Source organism: Cavia porcellus, unplaced genomic scaffold (genome assembly GCF_034190915.1).
Source record: "Cavia porcellus strain 051 isolate PalLab524CR breed Dunkin Hartley unplaced genomic scaffold, mCavPor4.1 scaffold_21, whole genome shotgun sequence".
In the NCBI taxonomy this organism is placed as follows: domain Eukaryota; kingdom Metazoa; phylum Chordata; class Mammalia; order Rodentia; family Caviidae; genus Cavia; species Cavia porcellus.
This window is the reverse complement of record NW_026947504.1, coordinates 39161127-39182786: the sequence shown is the minus strand read 5'-3', so window position 1 is coordinate 39182786 and position 21660 is coordinate 39161127. Positions and strand designations below refer to the sequence as shown.

Here is a 21660-nt window from a genome sequence, read left to right as displayed (position 1 = left end):
GGCTAAGAACTGAGTCAGATTTCCCCATAAGGTTAATATTGAACCTAACAATTGAATTTGATTTGATTCTTGTTCAAATCAGTTTGTGCCAGAAAGAGTTGAGTTTGTGAATTGAGTTACCATTATAAATGCTTATGGAAGCAGGGAAATTAATAATCTGAGACTTTTTTTAAAAGGCAGAAAGGTAGTTAATAGTTTCTCCTCCCAGTATTAGGGCTAATTTTTGTTTTTTAACAGAATGGTAGAAAGTGTAGGCAGTGATCACTATTATAAGACATTGCTTGGAATTAAAAATTTACAAAAATGTGGAATTTATCAATTAATTTTTATCAAGAATTTTTTCTTATTCAAGTTTTTTCTGTTTTGTTTTGAGACAGGGTCTCCCTTACATAGTTCAGTCTGGCCTTGCACTCACTGGGTAGTCCAGGCTGGCTGTGAACTCTTCATGATCATCCTGCCTCAGTCTCCAGAATGCAGCAATTTAGGCATGGGCAAGCATACCCATCTTAAGATTGGCCAGTTTTTTTAAGTTTTGAAAATTTGTGATTTAAGAATATGAAATATTTGTTTTGGCTTAAATTTTTTTTCTGCAGAAATGTGGTTTTCTGAGAATTTATAAAGAAAATTGATAGTATTTTTTTGGAAAATGTTGAAGACATAAAATTGTTAATCTTTTAGTGTTTTGACCTATCTATTGACATTTAATGTAGTATTTTGTTACAGATGCAGTAACTACTAATGGCTGATGAAGCTGTATTACTTTATTTGCTTTTACATCTACAATCCACTTAGAATAGTAAGGCCTCTCTGAAATCATGACGAAATATTAATTTAGTTTTGATACATGGACTATTCAAAATGGATTAATCTGGTGGCAATATAAGGATTGAGTTAATGGTTTTTAAAGTTGAGTTTTAGGGGTTACAATTTCTAAACAAAGCTTTGTTTTCCATTAAAATCATTAGCTGTATTTTTATAAATTTACTAGGAAGAAGAGATTGTATTAAGGAACTAATAATATCCTGTTTTGTTATGACTTTCTCTTTACAAATAAGATGGGCATACTAATTTTTATTGTCATTACTGTTTATTATTACTACTTTTATTATTATTTTGTTTGTGGTATTGGGGTTTAACCCCTGTGTCTCCTGCATCCTGGACAACTATTCTTATCATGGAACTACATTCCCAGGCCTTATTAAAATTTTATTGTCACACTGTTCCCCTTAAATGCCTGGGCTAAACTTTGCAATTCTTTTGTCTTAGCCTTGAAAGTAGCCAGGATTATAAGCAAATGCCACCACACTCTCTTTTAAATTAAAACACCTCCCTCTATATATATATACCTAATGTTTTCTTTAAACTGTCCTTAGGATAGTTAAGAAGTACTCTTAAATTTGTTGAAATAGATCTTAGGAAAGAGATTCGTGGTTATCTTATGTGTCTTTGTTATTCCTTTTTTACTTTGCAAAGCAGTATTTTGATTAATTCAATTCAGCTGATTCCAATGAACAATTTCTGTTTTTTTTTTTTTTTTGTGTGTGTGTGTGTGTGTATATACCAAGGATCGAACTCATGACCTTGTGCTTGCCAGGCAGATGTTTATGCTGCTAAGCTAAATCCCTGGCCCCAAATTAACAAATATTTTAAACTTAAGAATTTTTCTCTTTTGTGTGGCTTGTAAATTTCAGCAGATCAAGTTCAGTTCCCAGTACCAAATTAATAAATAAATAAATTTCAGCAGATCTTGAAAAGTTTATGGTTATGGTTGCCTGCAACTAAGTTGATAAAATTTGTAAATGAATGTTTATTATATATATCTAACATGTTACAATAAAATAAATGTCATAATTTTTTAATGGAACATATATATGTGTGTATAAATGGTAATTCTGAATATCTCTTCTATGGAAATTCTTAACATGTTGCTACTGTCACACTGTGAGTAAGAGAAAAATACAGTACAAATAATTTTTGAAAAGAAAAAAAATTTTTTTTAAATAATACTGAGGATTAGGGGCCGGGGATTTAGCTCAGTGCCGTTAAGTGCCTGCTTGGCAAACGTGAGGTCGTGATTTCGATCCCCAGCACCAAAAAAATAAATAAATAAAAATAAAACAAAATAAAATAGTACTGAGGATTGATTCCATGTATAAATTTTTTATTTTGAGATGAGTTCTTACCAGGTTGAGCAGGCTAGTCTCAAAACTGGGATCCTCTTGCTTTAGTCTCCCAGGTAGCTGGGATTATAGGCATATACTCTTTAGAAGCTAAAGGTGTATGTGTTGGAAAATTTTAACTGACTTTATTTAAAAGAAGCTTAATTATTTATATTTTTCTTTTCTGTGAAGGAAAATCATATTACATTCCAGATGTGATGTTGATGGTAGTTACATATTTCTCAATACAGGAGTAGTAAGTTCAGTAAACTGTGGAAGTATTTTATGTGGCATAGACACAGTCTTGTAATCTTAGAAGAGTCACATTAACCAACATTGCATTGGGGAGTAATTGAAGACTCTTGTGTTGAGATGTTTATGTGGTAGTTATATTTCCATGTTATTTTTAAAAATTGAATGATAAGGGCCAAGGATTTAGCTCATGGCACAAGGCCTGCCTGACATGCATGAGGTCATCAGTTCAATTCCTGGTACCAAAAAAAAAAAGAAAAAAAATTGAACAATAGTTTTGAAAACCATTGGAAAGACAGAAATTTTGAGAGGTGCTACTGGGCTGTTTTGATTTTTATTAGCAACTAAGGAAAAAAATTGTGAGAAATTTAGTAGAATTCATTGAAATACTTTTAGTTATTTTGGCTATTTTCTTATTTTAACTTTTCATTTAAGATGTGTAGAATTAAAACTTTACCCTTGGAGTTAATTCATTTATAGCTAGTAATTATTGGAGTAATTATACAAGTGTATTTATTTAAAAGATCTTTTTAGTTATAATTCTGAACTGTTCAATTTTTTTGTTTTGTTTTGTGTTTGCTTGTTTTTTGAAACAGGTTGTTGCTACATATTGTTCAGTCTGGCCTTGAAATCACTGTATCATGGGCCTCAAACCCTGGCCTCAAACTTAAGGCGACCCTGCTGTCTCCTCAGCTTTCTGAGAGTTGAGGTCACAAGGATGTGCCAACAAGCCTGACTTTTTGGCTTTTATATTATAACAAAATGAAAATGTATTTGGGAAGGGATGCTTCTGGGAAGGGATTCTTTTTTCTTTTTTTTTTTTTTTTTTTGATACTGGGAATCTAACTCAAAACCCTGTGCCTTCCAGGCAGGCACTGTGCTGGCGTTCTCTCGCCCTTTTTTTTTCCTTTTTTCCTCCCTCTGCCCCTCTCTGTCTGTCTTTCGCTCTTACGAGTCATCTGTCTTTCATAGTCTTTCTGTATATGTGGTTTCTTTTTCCTTTTGTCCATTTCCTGCCTGTCTGTCCTCCTGTCATCTCATAATATTTTTAATGATGATGATGGAACGGTAAGTGATTGGCAAAACTGGTTGTAAACTACATCTTACGTTTCACTAAACTCACTGTTCTTTGTGATAGTTATTTAACAAAGTTAAGCTTGTAAGCATAACACAGTAGTTACTGGATTTTTGGTAGAAAATGCTTAGAAAAATTTCTAATACTCTGTCTTTTCCTAGTAGTTGGAAATCTCATAAACATGGCATAATATTTTGATGTATGGACATAAAAAGAAAAAGCTTTTTACAGTAATTTGTCAGGATGACAGGCTTTAGTTGATAAGTAGTTAGAAATTATAGAAGTCACTTTTTGTCATGATTAGAGAGTATCTTTCAAAACAATGATTTTGAAGGGAAGCTGATAGCTATTTTGAGTTAAACTTTTACAAGTACTTTATACTGCTACAACAAACAGTAAGAATTGTACAGCAGCACACTGTCAATTTACTAACATTCATTTAAATAACTACTATCAGTTTAATGCCCACTAAGTCATAGTTTAAATGTGGTTATTAAAGTCTGCATATTTTCATAAAAATTCTATAAGCATTTTATAAAGTTGATAAAGAAGAAACAAAAACGTAGGCTAAACTTATTAACATAATTTGTTTGGCAAAAGAATGAACAGGTCATACTCTACCCCATGTTCAAACCTCATAGTTTAGTTATTTTTTTAAAAGCTATTTTATTTTTTTTGGTACCAACGATCAAACTCATGACCTTTCCCTTGCCAGGCAGATGCTTTATGCCACTGAACTAAATCCCCAACCCCTAGGAATCCCCCTGGGGATCTTTTAGATTTTTTTTCAAGGTAGGAAACAAATTTCTAGGTAGTTATATGCATGTTTAATTTATAGGATTAGTAGCTATGTTGATTTATCAGTAAAATTAGTGAAAAAATCTGTAAATAGCCATTTAGAATTGTCTTTTGAAGTTAAAGATAAAAAAGAAATTTATATTTTTTAATGTTTAAGTGTTTTCTAAAGATTAGATAGATGTAATTGATGTTTCAGCTACCTTTTTTTTTTTTTTTTTTTTTTTTTGAGACAGGGTCTCACCATCTAGTTAGGTGGCCTTTAGCCTGTGTAACTTAAGCTGACCTTGAGCTCACTGTGATCCTCCTGCCTCAGCCTCTCAAGTGTTAGAATTACAGATGTGAGTCACCATACCCAGTAGCAACATTTTTTATTGTTGTAGTTTTAATGTTTAAATTTTAATACTTTTGGATTTTAATTCACATTTGAGTGCATAGTATCTAGTGGTTTTTCCAAGGTAGGAAGCAAGTTAGTGGATTTTTTGTTTGTTTGCTTTTTGTGGTTTTGGTTTTTTTTTTGAGATGAGGTTTCACAGTGTAATTCAGGCTGGCCTTCAACCTATGTAACCCCAGGCTGGCCTCAAACTCATAGTGATGGTCCTGCCTCAGCCTCCCATGTGCTGGGATTAAAAGTGTGTGCCACCATACCCAGCCTTAGTAAAAGAATTGTTAAATTATAAAAAGTGGGTTTTTTATTCATGATTAATTTTAATGCAGTGTTTCCTAAAGTAGAGCACACTATTTGTTTTTAAAAATAGTTACTTGGGGCCAGGGATTTAGCTCAGTAGCACAAGTGCCTTCCTGGCAAGCACGAGGTTGTGAGTTTGATTGCTGGTACCAAAAAAAAGAAAGTTCATTTGTTACTAAAGTGTGCTAGTAGTAAATGTCATGGACATTACATTAGTTTTTAGAATTTCTGAAGAACTGAAAGATTTTTTTGTGTGTGTCCTTTTATGACATTTTACATTTTCCAAAGTTAACAATACAGGATGTAGTTATTAAGTTTTACTTTACAAATGCTATATTGAATTGAATAATTAGATTCTTATAAGAAATAGCATGAGGCAGAGGCCAGCAGAGACTACCAAGCTGTGTACAGGCAACATGGTGTGAAATTTACCATGCCTGGTATAAGCAGACAGGGTGAAAAGGCCATCTGTAGGGAGCAAAGAGCAAAGAAGAAAGTCTTTTAATTGGACTTGAAAGAAGGCAAGGGACGTTTGTTAGGACGCTCTTAGTAAACCTCAATGGGCAGAGTCCTTGAGGTGTCTGGTGTTAATGTGTGGGTGTTTTTAGATGTCTGAGTGCTTTGGCAGATTCCATGTTTAGCGTTATCTCTTTTACAACATCCTATAGTTGCTGAGGGCGCTGGTGCTGAGCTGAGAATACTTCAGCTGACAGACAGGTTGGGTCCTGAGAGAGTCATGTCTGAATTGAGCCTTACAGTTCTGTAAGGGAGATCTCTAAGGGCAGAAGAAACAATTCTTTGGGTTGTTTGAGACAGGATCTTGATATGCAGCTCAGGATGGCCTTGAATTCACTATGTAGCCCAGGCTGGCTTCAGACTGGCAGCAGTCCTCCTGCCTCTGCCTCTTGAGTGTTGGGATTACACGTGTGTGCCATGACACCCAGCTGAAGAATTCTTACTAGTGTTTGCCTATTTTTCTTTTTTTTGTATTTGCTTTATTTTGTTCAATTTAAAAAGTTAAAGAATTGGGTCTTGTTTGGTTTTTCTTAAACCATGATATAGTGGAAAGAACACATGCTTTATTATTAAGGAGTCAGGCAATCCGAGTTCTACTTCCATTTGCATTTATAATCTGAGGTAAATGCCTGCTACAGTTTATATGTAGATGTTACCCTGAAAGCTCATGCAGTCATGGGTAGGACTTTTCAGAGGTGGCTGGATCTAGGATGTGTGTAGCTTGGATCAAGGATGTGATGCTGGGATTGATTGATGATGAGAGGGTAGAATTAAGCGTGCCCTACCCAGGGTGTGAGTGTGGATATAACAGACAAAAAGAGTGTTGCTGCTTGTCACTTGTTGCTTGCTGCTTACTGCCTTTTGCCTTCTGCCTGCCATGAACTGTTTCTCCTCTGCGATGCCCCGCTGCCATGGTATCCTGTCCTGGAGCCAACCAACATTGAACTGAAACCTCTACAAACTGTGAGCTAAATAAACATTTCTTCCTTTAACTTTGGGTGTAGGGTAGTTTGTCTCAGCAACAACAACAAAAGACAATGCGTTAGCATGTACTTTGGAATATCTTTTCTTGCCTTTTCAGGGATCCTAATTTACTGTCCGTTATTCCTTCTCTCTGTAGCTTAAACCGGATCAAGTCTCTCATTTCTAAATTTACCTCTTACTTAGACATGGTTCATTTATCTCAAGACTGTTTAATGGGGCCGGGAATTTAGCTCAGCGCCATGAGCACCTGCCTGGGAAGCGAAAGGTCATGAGTTTGATCTTTGGTACCAAAAAAGAAAAGAAAAATCTACACCTGTTTTCCTTCCCCACACCTCTCACTGATAATATTGAATGTACTCTGTTTTAGATTCTGTCCCTATCGTTGTAGTGAATTGATCTCTGAGATCTAAACAACATCCTTTAGTATTGAACATCATTCACAGCATATTTTATTTAACACAGCCATTTGAATTTTGAAGAGTTTTCCCCCTAAAATACGTTCCCTTGGCTTCCTTGACATGATTTTTGTTCGTCTCTGGTTATTTCTTAGTCTCCTTTGTTACTTTAAATTTTTTATTTACAGAGTAACTAGTTATGAACTTATATGTACATATGTAACTTAAATGTGTGTATGTTTGCATGTGCCACACACACACACACACACACAGTTTACGCCTTGCTTAAACTATATAACCTGTTACCTTCTTCCCAGACTCTTATGCACCAGTCTTCATTTGTCACATTCCGTCTATATTGGTCTTCTTTGTTTTTTTCTTCAGACATGTGCAGGTTGTCCTTGATTTAAGTACTAGTTGTGTTCCTTCTTTGAAATGTTATTCTCTTCCAATATGTAGAGTTTTCTTGATGTTCAGATTGCACTTGAAATGTCACCTCCATAGAGAGGCCTATATCAGTTACTCCAGAGTAAAGTAGTTGCATGCCTGTCATTTTTATATTGTTTTTTGTCCCATTGTCGTTGTACGTAGAATTTGAATCTGCTTATAATTGATTTTCTGACAGTCTTCTTGAAGTAGAATGTAAGATTCATGAAAACTTCTTTTGTTCATAACTGTGTCCACAAAAGCCTAAATGGTACCTGTGTGTAATATTGTAGGAGTTTATTAAACAATAGTTGAGTGATTTTGTGCCCACTGCTTACATTAATGATATTTTGACACCAGATATGTCATCTTTGATCTGTCATCTGAACTCAACTGTATACCTGTCATTTCCCCTTTTAAGCTTAAAAATTTCAAGTAAAGCTATAATCTCTCTAAGTTTGGATCTCCAGGATTTCCTGTCACAGATTATGGAGCTACCATCCAGAGGTTTGTGCAGACCAGATACTTGAGAATCCTCTTTGTGGCTTCCTTTCCCCTTCATATTCAAAGCCTTTACTGGGTGCCTCTGGATTTTGTCACCTGAATATCTCTTAAATCTCTATGTTTAAATTGTCAGTATGTAACTGGTACCAAGGTCCGGGAATTCAGCACTATCGGCACCTCAGAAGGCATGATACCTACTCTGTGTGACAGTGATTTTTTTGAAATATGATGGATCTTAAAAGTCCCAGGGGCTTCCCATTGCCCTTAGGATAAGGACTGATAATCATTGTGTGATTTTTAAGATCTAATGAATACTCTGCTTTCCTATCTGACTTTATGTTTTCTTTTTTCTTTTTGGTACCAGGGATTGATCTCTTGACACCGTGCTTGTCAGGCAGGAGCTTATCCGCTGAGCTAAATCCCCATTCCTAACTTTATGTTTTATTACTCTTCACTTTCTGTATTTTAGTCCTGGGCACTGTAGCTCAGTTCTTTTAATGTACCGTATTATTTTTTCTGCAAAACTTTTTGTGCATATGTTCTTTCTGTATATTTTGTTCAGATTTGAAAGCCTCTTTTGGACATACTAGGGATGAGGCCCTTCTGTGCTCTCATGTACCTTTACTTGTTTGTAAAGTGCTTTTATTTTACCCTGTTATTTTTAAACTCCATGAGCTAATGTGTTTTTGTTTTTTGTTTTTACTAGTTTTGCTCACCATTGCATGGTTGTCAGTAGCATAGTAACTGGGAAAGTGGTATTCAGTATTCATGTGTAAGTGAGAATGAGTTATTGTAGTTTGTTTTAGGCTGACTTCTGCCCTCCCAAATTCATGTATTTAACTCCTAGCCTCCAGTACCTAGAATATGATGTCTGTATTTGGAGATAGTATAATTAAGGTAAAATGAAGGCATATGGGGGCTCTAATCCAATGAGTGATATGTTTTTAAAAGAGAAGGTTAAGACATTGACTGTCAAAGGGATTGCCATGTGAAGACACTGGAGAAGATGGCCCTTTACAAGCCAAAGAGGGACTTTGGAAGAAACCAGCTTTGCTGACATCTTAATCCTGGACTTCTAATATGTAGAACTATGAGAAAATAAATTTCTGTGTTTAAGTTACTCAGTCTGATACTTTGAAATGGCCTTCGTGGTTTGAATGTAAAAGATTGACTGAAAAGTTCTGTGTGTTGGAAACCTACTCCCCAAGTGCATATGTTAATGGTATTTGGATGTGTTTCCTATAGGAGCTAATTAGACTTAGATAAAGTCATAGCATAGGGCCCCCCAATGTCACTAGTGACTTTATAAAAAGAGAAAGAGACCTAGGGCTACCATGCTTGCTTTGTCTTGTCATGCAGTGCCCTCTGCCATGTTATGATGCAGTACGATGGTAAAACAGCCATATGTCAGTGCCATTGTGCTCTTGGACAGGCCTGTAAAGCAAATAAACTTCAATTCTTTATAAATTGTTCCATCTTATATATCTTCTTATAGTAACAAAAACTGGATGTGGTGGTGCATGCTTGTCTGATCTGAGCACTCAGGCAGAGGCTTGCTGGGAGTTTAAGGTCAGTCTCAGCTACAATAGTGAGACCTCGCAAAAGAAAAAAAAAATTGCCAACAAAAAAGTAACACTCAGTCCTAGCAAACTATTACCGCATTTTGGTACTAGTAATTGAGGTGCTACTGTAATGAAATTCCTAAAAATGTGAATGAAAATGGCTTTAGAACAAGGAAAGCAGCCTCAACTGCCTTGAAGAGGATATCATCAAAATATGGATCTAAAAAGTATAGATGTTGAAAGTGATATAGATAGGGGTTTAGAAATGAAAGAGGGAAATGTAGAGAAGGCTCTATGTGTGTGGTAGGGTCATGTTGGTAGAAACACAAATGTTAAAGGTACTTCTGGTGAAGTCTCAAACAAAGAGGAATATGTTACTGTAATTTGGGGGAAAGGCAGTCTTTATCATGCTATAGCAAAAACAGACACATTATGTTCTGGTGTTTTGAGGACAATAGATGAATTTAAAAGTGATGGACTTGGATGTTCAGCCAAGATTTTAAGGAAGTTATTCAAAGGTGTGGCCTGGTTTCTATTTGCTGCTTATAAAATGTGATAGGAGAAGGATAAGGAATTGCTGTACCCTCACCAGAATTTGACGATTTAGAAATTTTTCAGTCTGCTAGAAAGCATATCAGGAGAGAATATCAAGATTGTTGCTAGACAACCATTTACCTAGAGATAACCAGTGTGTGACTTGTGGATCTAGTCTGCCATCTTGGCTGAAAGTAGCATAAGCCAGGGACAGAGATGAGATTACATACTGTAGAAATGCTGCCAGCTGGAACTGAATGAGACCGACAGGACAAAATAAAGGAAGCCTGTTGGACTTAAATTTTGAGATAACTCAGTAAATCTATGAAGATAAACAGAAGGTAGTCTAGAGGTCATGAGGTCTACTACTGCAGCCACAGAATGAGCAGGCCAAGACACCATGATTTGGAGCTGCTGCCTAAGGGTCGTGGGTGGGGAGAGAGGAGGGGGGACAGCTTACCATACTGGTAGACCCAGAGGCAGGACTGCCATGCACCCCATCCCACCCTGACCCATCAGTCCAGAAGATATAACAGGGAACTAAGAGAATTATTTTTGAGACTTAAATGGAATTTGCCTTGCTAGGTTTCAAATCCCCTTGGAACTTAGTTGCTCCTTTCTTATTTCTGGTTTTTCTTATGGGAATGTGTATCGTGTGTATTCAAATTTGGAGGCCTATACCTTATCTGGTTTCACAGATTAATAGCTGTAGAAGAATTTTGCCTCAGGATCAATCTTGAGTCTATTCATATCTTATTTAAATAAATGAAATTTAGATGAGACTTTATGTTAATTTAGTTTTGGGGGGTTTTGTTTTGTTTTATTTTGTTTTTGGTGTTGGGGATCGAACTCATGACCTCGTGCTTGCCAGGCAGGCACTTACCCCGCTGAGCCAAACCCCTGGCCTTAGATGAGATTTGGGATTTAAAGTTGATGCTGGAATGAGTTAAGACTTGGAGTTATTGGGATGGAGTATATGTATTTTGTATATAAGACATCTATTATGGGGAGAGAGTCATATGCTACATTGTGTCCAGTCCTAGATTCATGTGTTAAAATCCTAGCAGTTAGTACCTAGAATTTGTTTTTAAAGAGGGATTTTGTAGTTTTGAGACAGGATTTCACTATGCAGTTCAGGTTGACTGTGAACTCACTTTGTCATCCAGCTGGCCTCAAATTCACAGGGTAAAATGCTGTCAAACAGCATCACATTCTACAAAAAGATCTTTCATGAATCATTCTCTATAAAAACTTAAGACATTGTCATAGCCATCCTAAGCTTCAGCATCTGCCCACCTGGTCAGTAGCTATAACACTGTCAGAACCACCCCGCGCCCATAGCAAAAAGAGTAAAACTTGAAGTCTCAGGTGATTGTCAACTTTTTTTTAAAGCAATAAAGTATTCTAAAATTACATACATTTTAAAGTCATTGTGTTTTCTTAAAATGACAGTGTAGCAAAAACATAATGCTCTAGTACACTAGTGTAGTATAAACATACCAAAATATTTGTATGTAAGGCCAGGAACATTGCTCAGTGGCATAGTGCATGCCTGGCAAGTGGGAGGTCTTGAATTCGATTCCTAGTATCAAAACAAAACACACACACACACACAAATACATATGACTCACTTTATTGCGGTAGTTTCAAACCAAACCTCAATATTTTCCTGATACGCCTGTAGTGACTTGTTTGACACTTGGAGGTATTCACGTAATTGAATTCTGTGGTTTCAGACTCTTGGAAGAATCTCAGGGGTGATTGTGGCAGGTAGGGAGGGACAGACCTCTAGTACAGAATTTGAAGTTAAATTGCCATTTTTAGTACAACTTGCAGTAACTTAAATTTCTGAGGCTTGCTCTTAATTAAATGAGAAGACTTTAAAAAAAAATAATCAATATATTTAAAACAGTTGCCATAGGCATCTGCAATGGTGACTTCAATCTCCGCTGGCTCAATACTGTTGGAAGTAATCTGTTTAACAATCTCAGAAGTACTGTGCAAGTCAATTAGTTCATAAATCCTTATCTGGAAATGATCCCACATTTTAGAACCCTTACCACAAGAGGCTTTTTTGTTTGTTTGGTTTTGGTTTTTTTGGGTAGTGATTACTAAGATCCTAGGAAGCATGGAAATGGATCCTTTTACTTTGAAATTCTTTTCCTTGGAGCCTCTGAGCAAGTGAGAAGACATTAATCTATATGATAGAGCTGTTGGGTGGACTAAACAAGTATGTTAGAGTTTTGTCTGAACTAGTTTAGACTTAAAAGTGCTGTAGTTTCAATTGCTTTTTTACTGTTTTTTAATTTTGGGGATGCTGGGGATTGAACCTAAAACTCTATAACAAACTAGCTACATCCATATCCCGTTTTTATTTTGAGACATTCTTGCTAAATTGCCCAGTCTGACTGATCTTAAACTCTGTGTCTTCCTGCTTCAGGCTCTGGAGTAATTGGGATTGTAAGCAAGGGCCACCTCACCTAGTTTTGACTGCCTTTTTGTGTTGACTACTTTCAACATACACTAGGTATGGGCAGAGAAAGAAAGAAAATGGTTGAGTTTTGTCCTAGTTAGAAATGTTGGGAGCTGGGGTTACAGCTCGGTGTTACAGCACCTGCCTGGCAAGTGCATGGTCCTGGGTTTGATTGCCAGAAAACAAACAAACAAGAAATGTAGGAAGTCTAGAGAGAAAAAGGAAGTTTAGTCCTTGGTTATTATTAAGCTTATAAAAAGATACGCATACCTATTTTAGCATAGGCAGAGTTAAGTTAACCTATGGAATTCCTCAAAACAACTATTAGTATATGTACCTTTTTATCATGAAAACTGGCATTTTTTTCCACTTATGTTATATGGACTGTTAGGGGGATACAGTCAAATTAATGCTCCTATTTTGCTAATTTGGTAGGATTAGTTTCACAGAACAGTGTATTAAGCAGTTCACACAAAGTCATTTCTTAACAAGGATTTTCTGCTGCTTAAAAGTTATGTTTATAGAAGGTAGTAAACCTTTTCTCACATCTCTTACTTTTCATGGAAACATTGTTCCGTTTGTTTTTTATGCAATGTTCTGTGTAATGTTCCTGTGATGAGTGGTATCAGCCTGTCTGTGGTATGTGAGACTGTTAATTGCAGTTTCCACTCTTATGAAATGAATCATTCAAGATGAGAACATCAGTTTGAGTGATGTTTGAAATAAAGTTAAGGAAGTGACACAAAGATTCAGTAGGCAAGGGAAGAGGGAACATAGTCTTTAAAAAATATAATAATATATCTTAAAAACATTATAAACTATGAGACAATTTCTGTATAATTGTTACTGCATTTTTAAAGGAATAATGTACCTTGTTTGTGACTTATTTCTTAGGTTTTCTCTTCCACCAAAGTAAAATTATATTTAGAGGGCTGGGGATTTAGCTCAGCAGTGTAAGCATCTGTCTGGCAAGGGGCAAGGTCATGAGTTCGATCCCCGGTACCAAAAAAAAATTATATTTAGGAACAATATATAGAACTGTGATCTTATTTGCAGGCAGGATATAGCATTGAGTAGAGAAAGACAGTTAAGAAAAAAAGCAGTTCACCAATTTTTAGTCATTGAGACTTTTTTTTTTGGTACCAGAAATTGAACTTACAACTTTGTGCTTTCCAGGCAGGCACTTATACCACTGAGCCATATCCCCAGCCTTTGTCATTTAGACTTTTTAAGCAACATATAATTCAGTTGCTGTAGTATAGAATAGATGTGGAATTTCCAAAAAATATCTCCCTCCTTCCCACTTTTCCTGTTTTTCTACTGGGAATTGAACCTAGGGACTTGTGCATACTGGGCCCAGGGATATAGCTCACTGGCATGGTACCAGCCTGGTATGCACAAGGTCGTGGGTTTGATTCCTGGTACAAAAACAAATAAAATCCCATCTACCTGCATATTAATATGCTGTACCCCTGAGCTACATTTCCAGTTCCAAAACAGAAGAAGCCACATGATTTCGACTTGTTGGGATGAGTGAGATAGATATGCTGAAGGCCCAGAAATCCTGGTAGATCTCTTGGGCACTAGCTGAGTTGCTCCTCTTGCCCAAGGCAGCCAGCAGTAAAAAGAGATCTTAACTAGAAGTGTAGAAAGCACCAAAGGTGTTGGTGAAGAAGCATAAGTTCAGTGAACAAATAACAAGCATAGGTAAACAGGGACATAAAAACAGCCCGCAGTGGCGTAAGTGCCTGCCTTGCAAGTGCATGCTCGTGAGTTCGATCCCTGGTACCGATAAAAAACAAAACAACTCAAAAAACAAAAAAATCTCAAAACAGCCAGAGGCCAGGAACTAACATGGAACTGTGTAGAAACGGACAGAAGGGTGACATCAGGCTGTTGCTGTGAATGGTGTAGAGTTGCACTAGAAACTTGTTTGCCTTCCCTATGTGTGGGTTTTATCTTCTTGAAAGATATGGAGCTTGGTCATAGTTGTGGTAGGGCCTGTGCTGAGGAGAACACGGCCTTGAGAAACATTCCTCCGTTTACTCTCAGGTTGTCATGGCTTAGCCAAGGTACAGAGATTGGGACACATCTAGGCCAAAAGAACATGAAAGGTGTAAATTGAATTTAATCACTATATATTACAAATATGTACTTATAAAACGTTTTCAAAAATTGGAATTGAGACTTGAAAGTATTGACTAAATAGCTCAAGGAAAAAGCCTGACATTTCACAGACACAAGGAAGTGGGAACTACTAGGAGTAAAGCTTCTTGGCACTGTCTTGCCCAGTGTCTATCAGAATGCTTGTTCCTTCTCAGGATATCTTGAGACAATTACTTGCCAGGCAGATGCTGTGCCACTGAGATATATCCCCAATCCTTCCATTAACTTTAATGGATTCATGGTTAATGTGTAGAGTAAAATGTGGAGGGCTGGATTCAGGGAAGGCTTCCTAGAGAAAGCCTTAATTCCCTCACCTGTCTAAAAATAGGATTTAGGGCCGGAGATGTAGCAAGGGTAGAAGCAGCAATTAGGCAGCTCTTGGCAGTAATTCAGATGAGAGGGTCTTGACTGCATTCAGGAGGTGGACATATAAGAAATAGTTGAGTAGAGCTAACAGAATTTACTGAATTGATCAAATAATGGTATGAGAAACAAGGAATTGTAGTTTACTAACATTTAATGTATTACAGTAGGAGCTCTTTGGGAAGAAAAACAACATACATATTTAACTTTGGATGCTAATACCATCCAGACATCCAAATGGATGTAAGAAGTATATAATCTGTTCGTAGTTCACAAAGAAAAGTGTAACCTGGACATAGTAATTTGGATGTATGAGGGCAAGGACAAGCTTTTGATAGTTTGTTGCAGCATGTGTGCTGTGTAATGTAACAGGAGACAACTCCAGGCATCAGGGTTTCTTGGCTTTTCCACTTTGTGACACACATAGAAAGCAACATGTTTAGAATATGCAATGAGACTTTTTTCCAAGAGTACTACTATGAAGGTCTAGGGAGCTCTGCCTGTCCTCAGCTCTCCTGGATAGTACTGTCTGCCACCCATTCAGAGCATCACCACACACACTAATTGGGAAGCTCTGCTCTAGCAAAGTAGTTGGACCAAGACTAACAACAGTGGAATACAATCTTTGTGAACTTAGCTTTATCTCAAAGATAGCAAGAATCACCAGAGTTTTAGCAAAAGTGACCTAGTTACATTTGTTTTACATAGATACTTCTGAGGCTAGGTGAAGGACAGTTAAGAAAAAAAATGTCCAGTTCATTTTAGTCCGATAGTTTAGTAAAAGAGAGTAAAAGTAAATTATTATAACAAAAGTTTTAAATACAAGCCAACTTCTATTAAATTCAACAGACATAAAAATGGCTTATAGCCTCAATCTCAGTATTTGCCTTGTAGGCCAGTAGTAAACCATTCATGAACTGGAACCTATGTGGAAGACACTGAGTGGCACTGTCTGGTGTTCAGCAGAGTTACAATAGCAGCAGAAAACATCTGTAAGCATTTGGGAGACACCAAACATTTTTAGGTTTGTTGAATAATTTGGTCTCAGCCTCATTTTGGTCTAGCATAGTTTATGTTTAGCCATTTGTTGATCAGGTTTGATTATTTATTGTAACTTAGTAGTGACCAGAGAGTTACAAAGTATTTGGGATGGGATTTCTCTGTATGGAGTGACCACTGTGGCCTGGTTTTTCAGATCATGTGACCAAATCAGCTAAGTTATATCAGCTGTCCTTTATATGGAAGAATCTAACCATTTTGAACCATTCGAGCCTCTGAATTGGCTAAACCAAGTGAGCGGTGTGGTTAGCCCTTTTCCACAGTTATTGCATGAAATTGCTGATTCTGGTAGAGCCAGAGTTCCTTGGTTTTGGCTTTTGTTCTTATCTCAAAGAAAGCACCAGCATTTAAGATGGATTCTCTTAATTCACGTTCCTATCTCTTGGTATCACTATGATACATAGTGATATAGATATCACTATGAAATGAATATACTGATTTGATTGGAATATCAGGTTACCAAGTAGGTCATTTAGTCAAACCTCTGTTTTTCTTCATTAAAAAGACTTTGTTTGTCTTCAGGAAGCAGGAGTTCACTTCAGTTGGTATGGACTCTACCCTACCTTTCCATAACCTTACTCGCCCAAACATGAGCAGGTCTGTCATGTCTTAGGCAAGAACAATGAGAAGATATCAGTTTGGAACAATGAGAAGATATCAGTATTCTTATGTAGCTGCCAGATTTAGGGGTGCTGATTTGAGTTGTGAGTAAGGAGTCATTAAAAGATGGCTTTTGAGTATGCCATTGAAATTTGGAATTTGTTGGCATATCAGCTGACTAACCTACTTTTTGACACAGTCAACAGGTGTCTGACTTTCTTCACCAGAGCAGTCATTAGTCATTAAAAAAACCAGAAGTTAAGTGGGCATAGTGTCCACACCTGTAAACCCAACATTCTGGGAAACTGAGGCAGAAGGTGAGCCCAACCTGGGCAAATTAGTGAGACTATTGTATGAAAATCAAAAAGGATTGAGAAAGCAGAGGGCACTATTTGCTAAAAAGTACGGAGAATTTTGGTATTTTAATGGACTTTGGGGCCACAAAGTAGTACTGGATTCTTGAGGTACCAATTGAAGTGTATGTATATGTACAAAAGTTGTGTATTTTTTCCAGTTTTATCCTCTTTCTTTTATGGAATACCTACTATAATAAAAAGTACAGTGAAGTTTTGAAATTTATTACAGTAAAAGACACATTGTCCTTATCTGGCGCCTGTCAAAATACCTCCCCTCAATTTGAACACATAGATCCCATCATTCTTGTCACTGTCTGAAGCCGCTCTGAAAGTTCTCTTTTAAGATGGTTACACTGTCATGGCTGCCCTGTTGTCCAGAATTGATTCAAAGCAGAATTGTTTCATAATCATTGTGACTTTAGGCTGCCTTTCATTGAATAGCACTTGGCAGTAGATTCCCTGTGATTTTTGATCGTGTCTTGTAAAGGTACAATAGAAGACCTCCAGAACCTCTGTAGAGGGCAAGAATGATGGAGTACGTGTTGGAAGCCAGAGGAGTATTTTGAGAGACATGAACTGCAGTGTGTCATTTTCTGTGATAATTTTTTTGGCTTTCCTTTTTTTGATCAATGTCTCACTGTGTAATTTAGGCTGGTCTTAAACTCATTTTGTAGCTCAGGCTGGCCTTGAACTCATGTTGATTCCCCTGTTTCAGCCTCATGAGTGCTGCGATTACAGATATGTGCCACGCTCAGCCTACAACAAAATTTTTAAAACACACACCATATATTTTGATCACTCCTTGTAAGTAGAATGCCTGACAGACTGACGCAACAGTGCCTAGCACGGGATGGGTAAATAGTGCTTCCCTCACCTCTGCTATTGTCTGGAACCAATTGGTCCTTTCTTTCCTGGTATACCCATGGACTCACTTGTACAAATTGAATTAACAATAGATGTGTCTCAAAGCTGCCAGTTTTAGAGACAAGTCTGAAAACTTGCAGAATTGATGGGATCAAACTGGCCGGATAGGTTCGTGATAAAACTTAGGTCTTGGATTCCACAACTCGAGCAGTATATTCTGGTTGGGAAAGTTAGTAGTGGAAAGCTGCAGAAAGTCTTTAGAGAAGTTGGAAAAGCAATTTCATTGATTTCAAGGGCTAAGAGATAGAAGGTTCTAAAAGGAAATGAAAGAACAGTCTTAAGAGGATGGAAAGTACAAATCTTTGAGGCAATCAGTTCAAAGAATCTGTGTTTTCTTTTTCAGCAGCTTAGTGCTTAATATAGTGGGTATGTTTAGAGGAAGAGGGGTCAAGGAAACATTGATGAATGTAGAGATGGTTTTTATTTGAGAACCCCTAAGGTACAGATAGCAAAATATCTTTTGTAACTTAGTCTAATGCAAGAACTGAAGGAGAAAGAAACTGGTGGAGTTTCAAGCAGTAAAAAATTGAGCAGAGTTAAGTTCAAGTACATTAAGTAACAGGTTGGCTGTCTGAAGGTGAAAGATTAAAATATCACTTTTAAGGACAGTAAGTAAAGACAGTATAGTGAACAAAGTGCTGCTATCACAATAGAAAAAACTAGGATCATTGTTCTTGGTATGTTACAGTTTTGTGGTGTTTTGCAAGTTACTGTCTCAGATCATTGCATATAAAGATATGTGTTTTGTTTCTCCTGTGAATAAGGTGGAAGTTACTAAAATCATATGTATGGATACTCTGGGTTCTGTTAAAAAAAATTACCATAAATTACTTTGACAGTACTTCACAGGCTTTTAAAAATTGGGGTGCTAGAGCTAAAGGGGATATACAGGATATCTCATTCAAATTTCATAGATAAGGTAAGTCCAAGCCAGTTAAATAATTTACCTCATATAGTCAGTGAAAGGGTGAGAACTGAGTACACCCAGGACTCCTTTCAGTCATTTCTTCCCTTATTCCAAAAATTTTCACTATAATAATACATTATTTTGTAACGTTCAGGATAGTTCTTCAGTGAGTCTGAAACCTTGTCAGTTGTCAATTTGGAAATCTGTGGAAATTCTATGGCAGTTCTATGAAAGTTGATTTCCTTAATTTATATATTAAAAATAGCACAAAGAGTGACCATAAAGTTTATGTCACTTGATAAAAACTATTGTAATATCAATATGGAGGGGCCGTTATTTGAAAAGAAACTTTGCTGTAATTTGGGTGTAGAGAGGCCAGGGACCTCATCTAACTCAATACCCAGAAACTAGAGGTTACATAATATTTTGTAAATTATTATGTTGAATGAAAATGGTGATAGACTGTTGCTGAGAACATAGTAAATATAGTAATCATAATCAATTTAAGATGTGAATGTCCTGTTCATAAGTATGATTTTCATCATTTTTATGCAAATGAAAACATCCTGGGTATGTAGATCAGCAGGAAAGTGTATGATTACCATGTGTAAGACCTTGAATATGACCCCAGCACTGCAAAATTCAGTGTCATATTCTACACATGCAACAAGTAAAGCACAGGTAGGTAAAAAAGAGTGAAAACTGTTACCAAACAAGTTAATCCTTGAAGACAGAAGACAAGTATGAACACTCTGGAAAAAAAAAAAACCAACTAAGCGTGGTAACCTGTAATCACAGCTAATTGGGAGGCCAAGGAAGAAAGATCCATGTTCAAGGGGAACCTAGGCAGTTTAGAAGTCCTTGTTTCAAAATAAATAATAAAAGGGGGTAAGGATGTAGCTCAGTAGTAGAGAGTCCCTGGGTTCAATTCCTAGTAATAGGCGAAAATGCCAAATCTACAGAAGAATGACCTGAATTTTTTTTTTTTTTTTTTTGGTGGCCATGGACTTGAATCTACCACAGTTCAACTTTTTAGAGTTTTTCCTTTGGAGAGTTAATTTAAAATGTGGTGTTAAGAACAGTAGCAAAATAACCTCTTAGGACCTGGAATTGAGCTATTTGAAAAAAAGAAATAGATCTCTGGTAACAAGGAGAAAGTTGACGGGAAACTAGAAACTATGGAGAAGCTTAAGGAATAGACCTCAGTCAGACAAAAGAGGGAGGCAGCCTGGACAGCTAACTCCAGTTCCTAGGGAGGGGCCGTCTGCTTTAAAAGATAAGCACAGAGGTCAGCAGCCCCAGGGAGATACAGCTGACCTAGCTGGCAGTGCTAGTGCAGGGAAAGCCTAATAAAAACAGTACAGCATTGTGGCAGGCTAGAGTTGGAGAAGACATCCAGTGCAGCTCCCACCATGTATCAGAGTGCTTATTTTCAGGAGCCGTTTGTAAAGGGTTGCTTACGCTTGAGCTGCACAACAGCTGTACTTCAAGCTTTTGGGGATGACTTTAGCTCAGAGACTGGGTAGAATATGGCCACAAGAGACAGTCATGGAGAGGGTGGGCGTAGGCTAGGAAAAGAATCTCAGGCCAGGAGCCCTCCTCCACAGTGAGAAACCAGGGCGTCTTGTGTGGGTTTCGGAGCGGGACTAGGTCTACGCGAAATTCAGCGGACTGCCTAGCACCCCGTGCCCCCTTGGCTAAGTCCAGCACAGAGCTCAGTCCGTTGTCCATCAGCTCCCAAAGTGGTCAGGGATGTGCTTCTGCTCGAATGGTTGCCACAGCCTGGCATGGATGGACAAAGGCGCCTCTGCAGCAGCGGGGCACTTGACAACCTCGGGCCACAAAGCTAAGCAAGCAGAGATGTCTCCAGGGCCTCATAGAGTGACACAGAGACGAGCACCTGAAGTGAGTACTGCCCAGGGAGGACGCCACTGACGAGCCGTGTCCAGTTGGAAGGTGGGCAGGATTCAGCATTTACACCCAGAAACGTGAGTGTGGGACAAACTGGTTTTAATAGTGACTTACTACCCCGTCTCATGTTTTGCATTCCTGGAAAGAAACCACTCATTCAATAAACATGGAAGCGTACTCTAGGACTCATTTTTTTCCATTTGTTGGGTGTGTTTGGGGTGTTTCTTTTTCTAGCTTTTTGCTTTTATCTTTTTGTTTTTTTCTGTTACTTTTATTTAGTTCTACCAATTTTACTCCTTAGTAGGGTCCTTTATCTTGCTTATCTCACCTCATCTTTTTTTTTTTTCTTTTTTTTTTTTATCGGTACCAGGGATCAAACTCGCGACTGCCTGCTTGCAAGGCAGGCGCTTATTCCACTGAGCTAAATCCCCAGCCCCTCATCTTTTATTTTTCAAATTTTATTTCATTTCTTTTCCCCTTCCCCACACCTCCATGTTTACTAGCATTACTATTTATATATTTAGTTGATTCTGTGCTATTATTATTGGATTCTTTTCTGTTGTTAATGGAGGTATAGCTGTTGGATTTAGTAGATATTTATGGTGCATCAATATTTGATTTGTCTTAGTATCTATATTATTATTATTGCATATCTCTTTTCTCTTGTTGTGTGATACAGAGGTAGTTTTTATTGGTTCTTATGTCAATATCCAGTTTGACTAGCCAGTAAATACATGAAAATTCAAATATGGTGCACACCTGTAATCTCAACATTGGAAAACTGAGGTAGGAAGATCACATGAGTTTGAGGCTGCCTGGGACTACACAGTGAGTTCAAGGCCAGCCTAAACTACATAGCGAATGTGGTTTCAAAAAAACAAGACCAAACAAACAGCAACAACACCAAGTAACATGAAAAAATTAGCAGCACCTCTGACCATTAGATAAATGCAAATTAAAGCAACACCAACATTCTGTTTTATTCTAGATAGGATGAATGTCATCAAGAAA

The 21660-nt window shown here is 37.2% G+C and overlaps 1 protein-coding gene across 23 annotated transcripts in view; it reads left to right on the top strand.

Moving 5' to 3' along the window:
• Nucleotides 1-21660, top strand: part of N4bp2l2 (NEDD4 binding protein 2 like 2) — a 145496-nt gene that overhangs the window by 41638 nt on the left and 82198 nt on the right. Inside the window, exon 1 of one of the 23 annotated variants that reach the window (XM_063232607.1) lies at nucleotides 391-6448. The exons of the other annotated variants lie outside the window; for them this stretch is intronic. The gene's annotated coding sequence lies outside the window, so the exon portion shown is untranslated. Of the gene's footprint in view, nucleotides 1-390; nucleotides 6449-21660 lie in introns of those variants that run through there. 23 annotated transcript variants of the gene reach the window in all.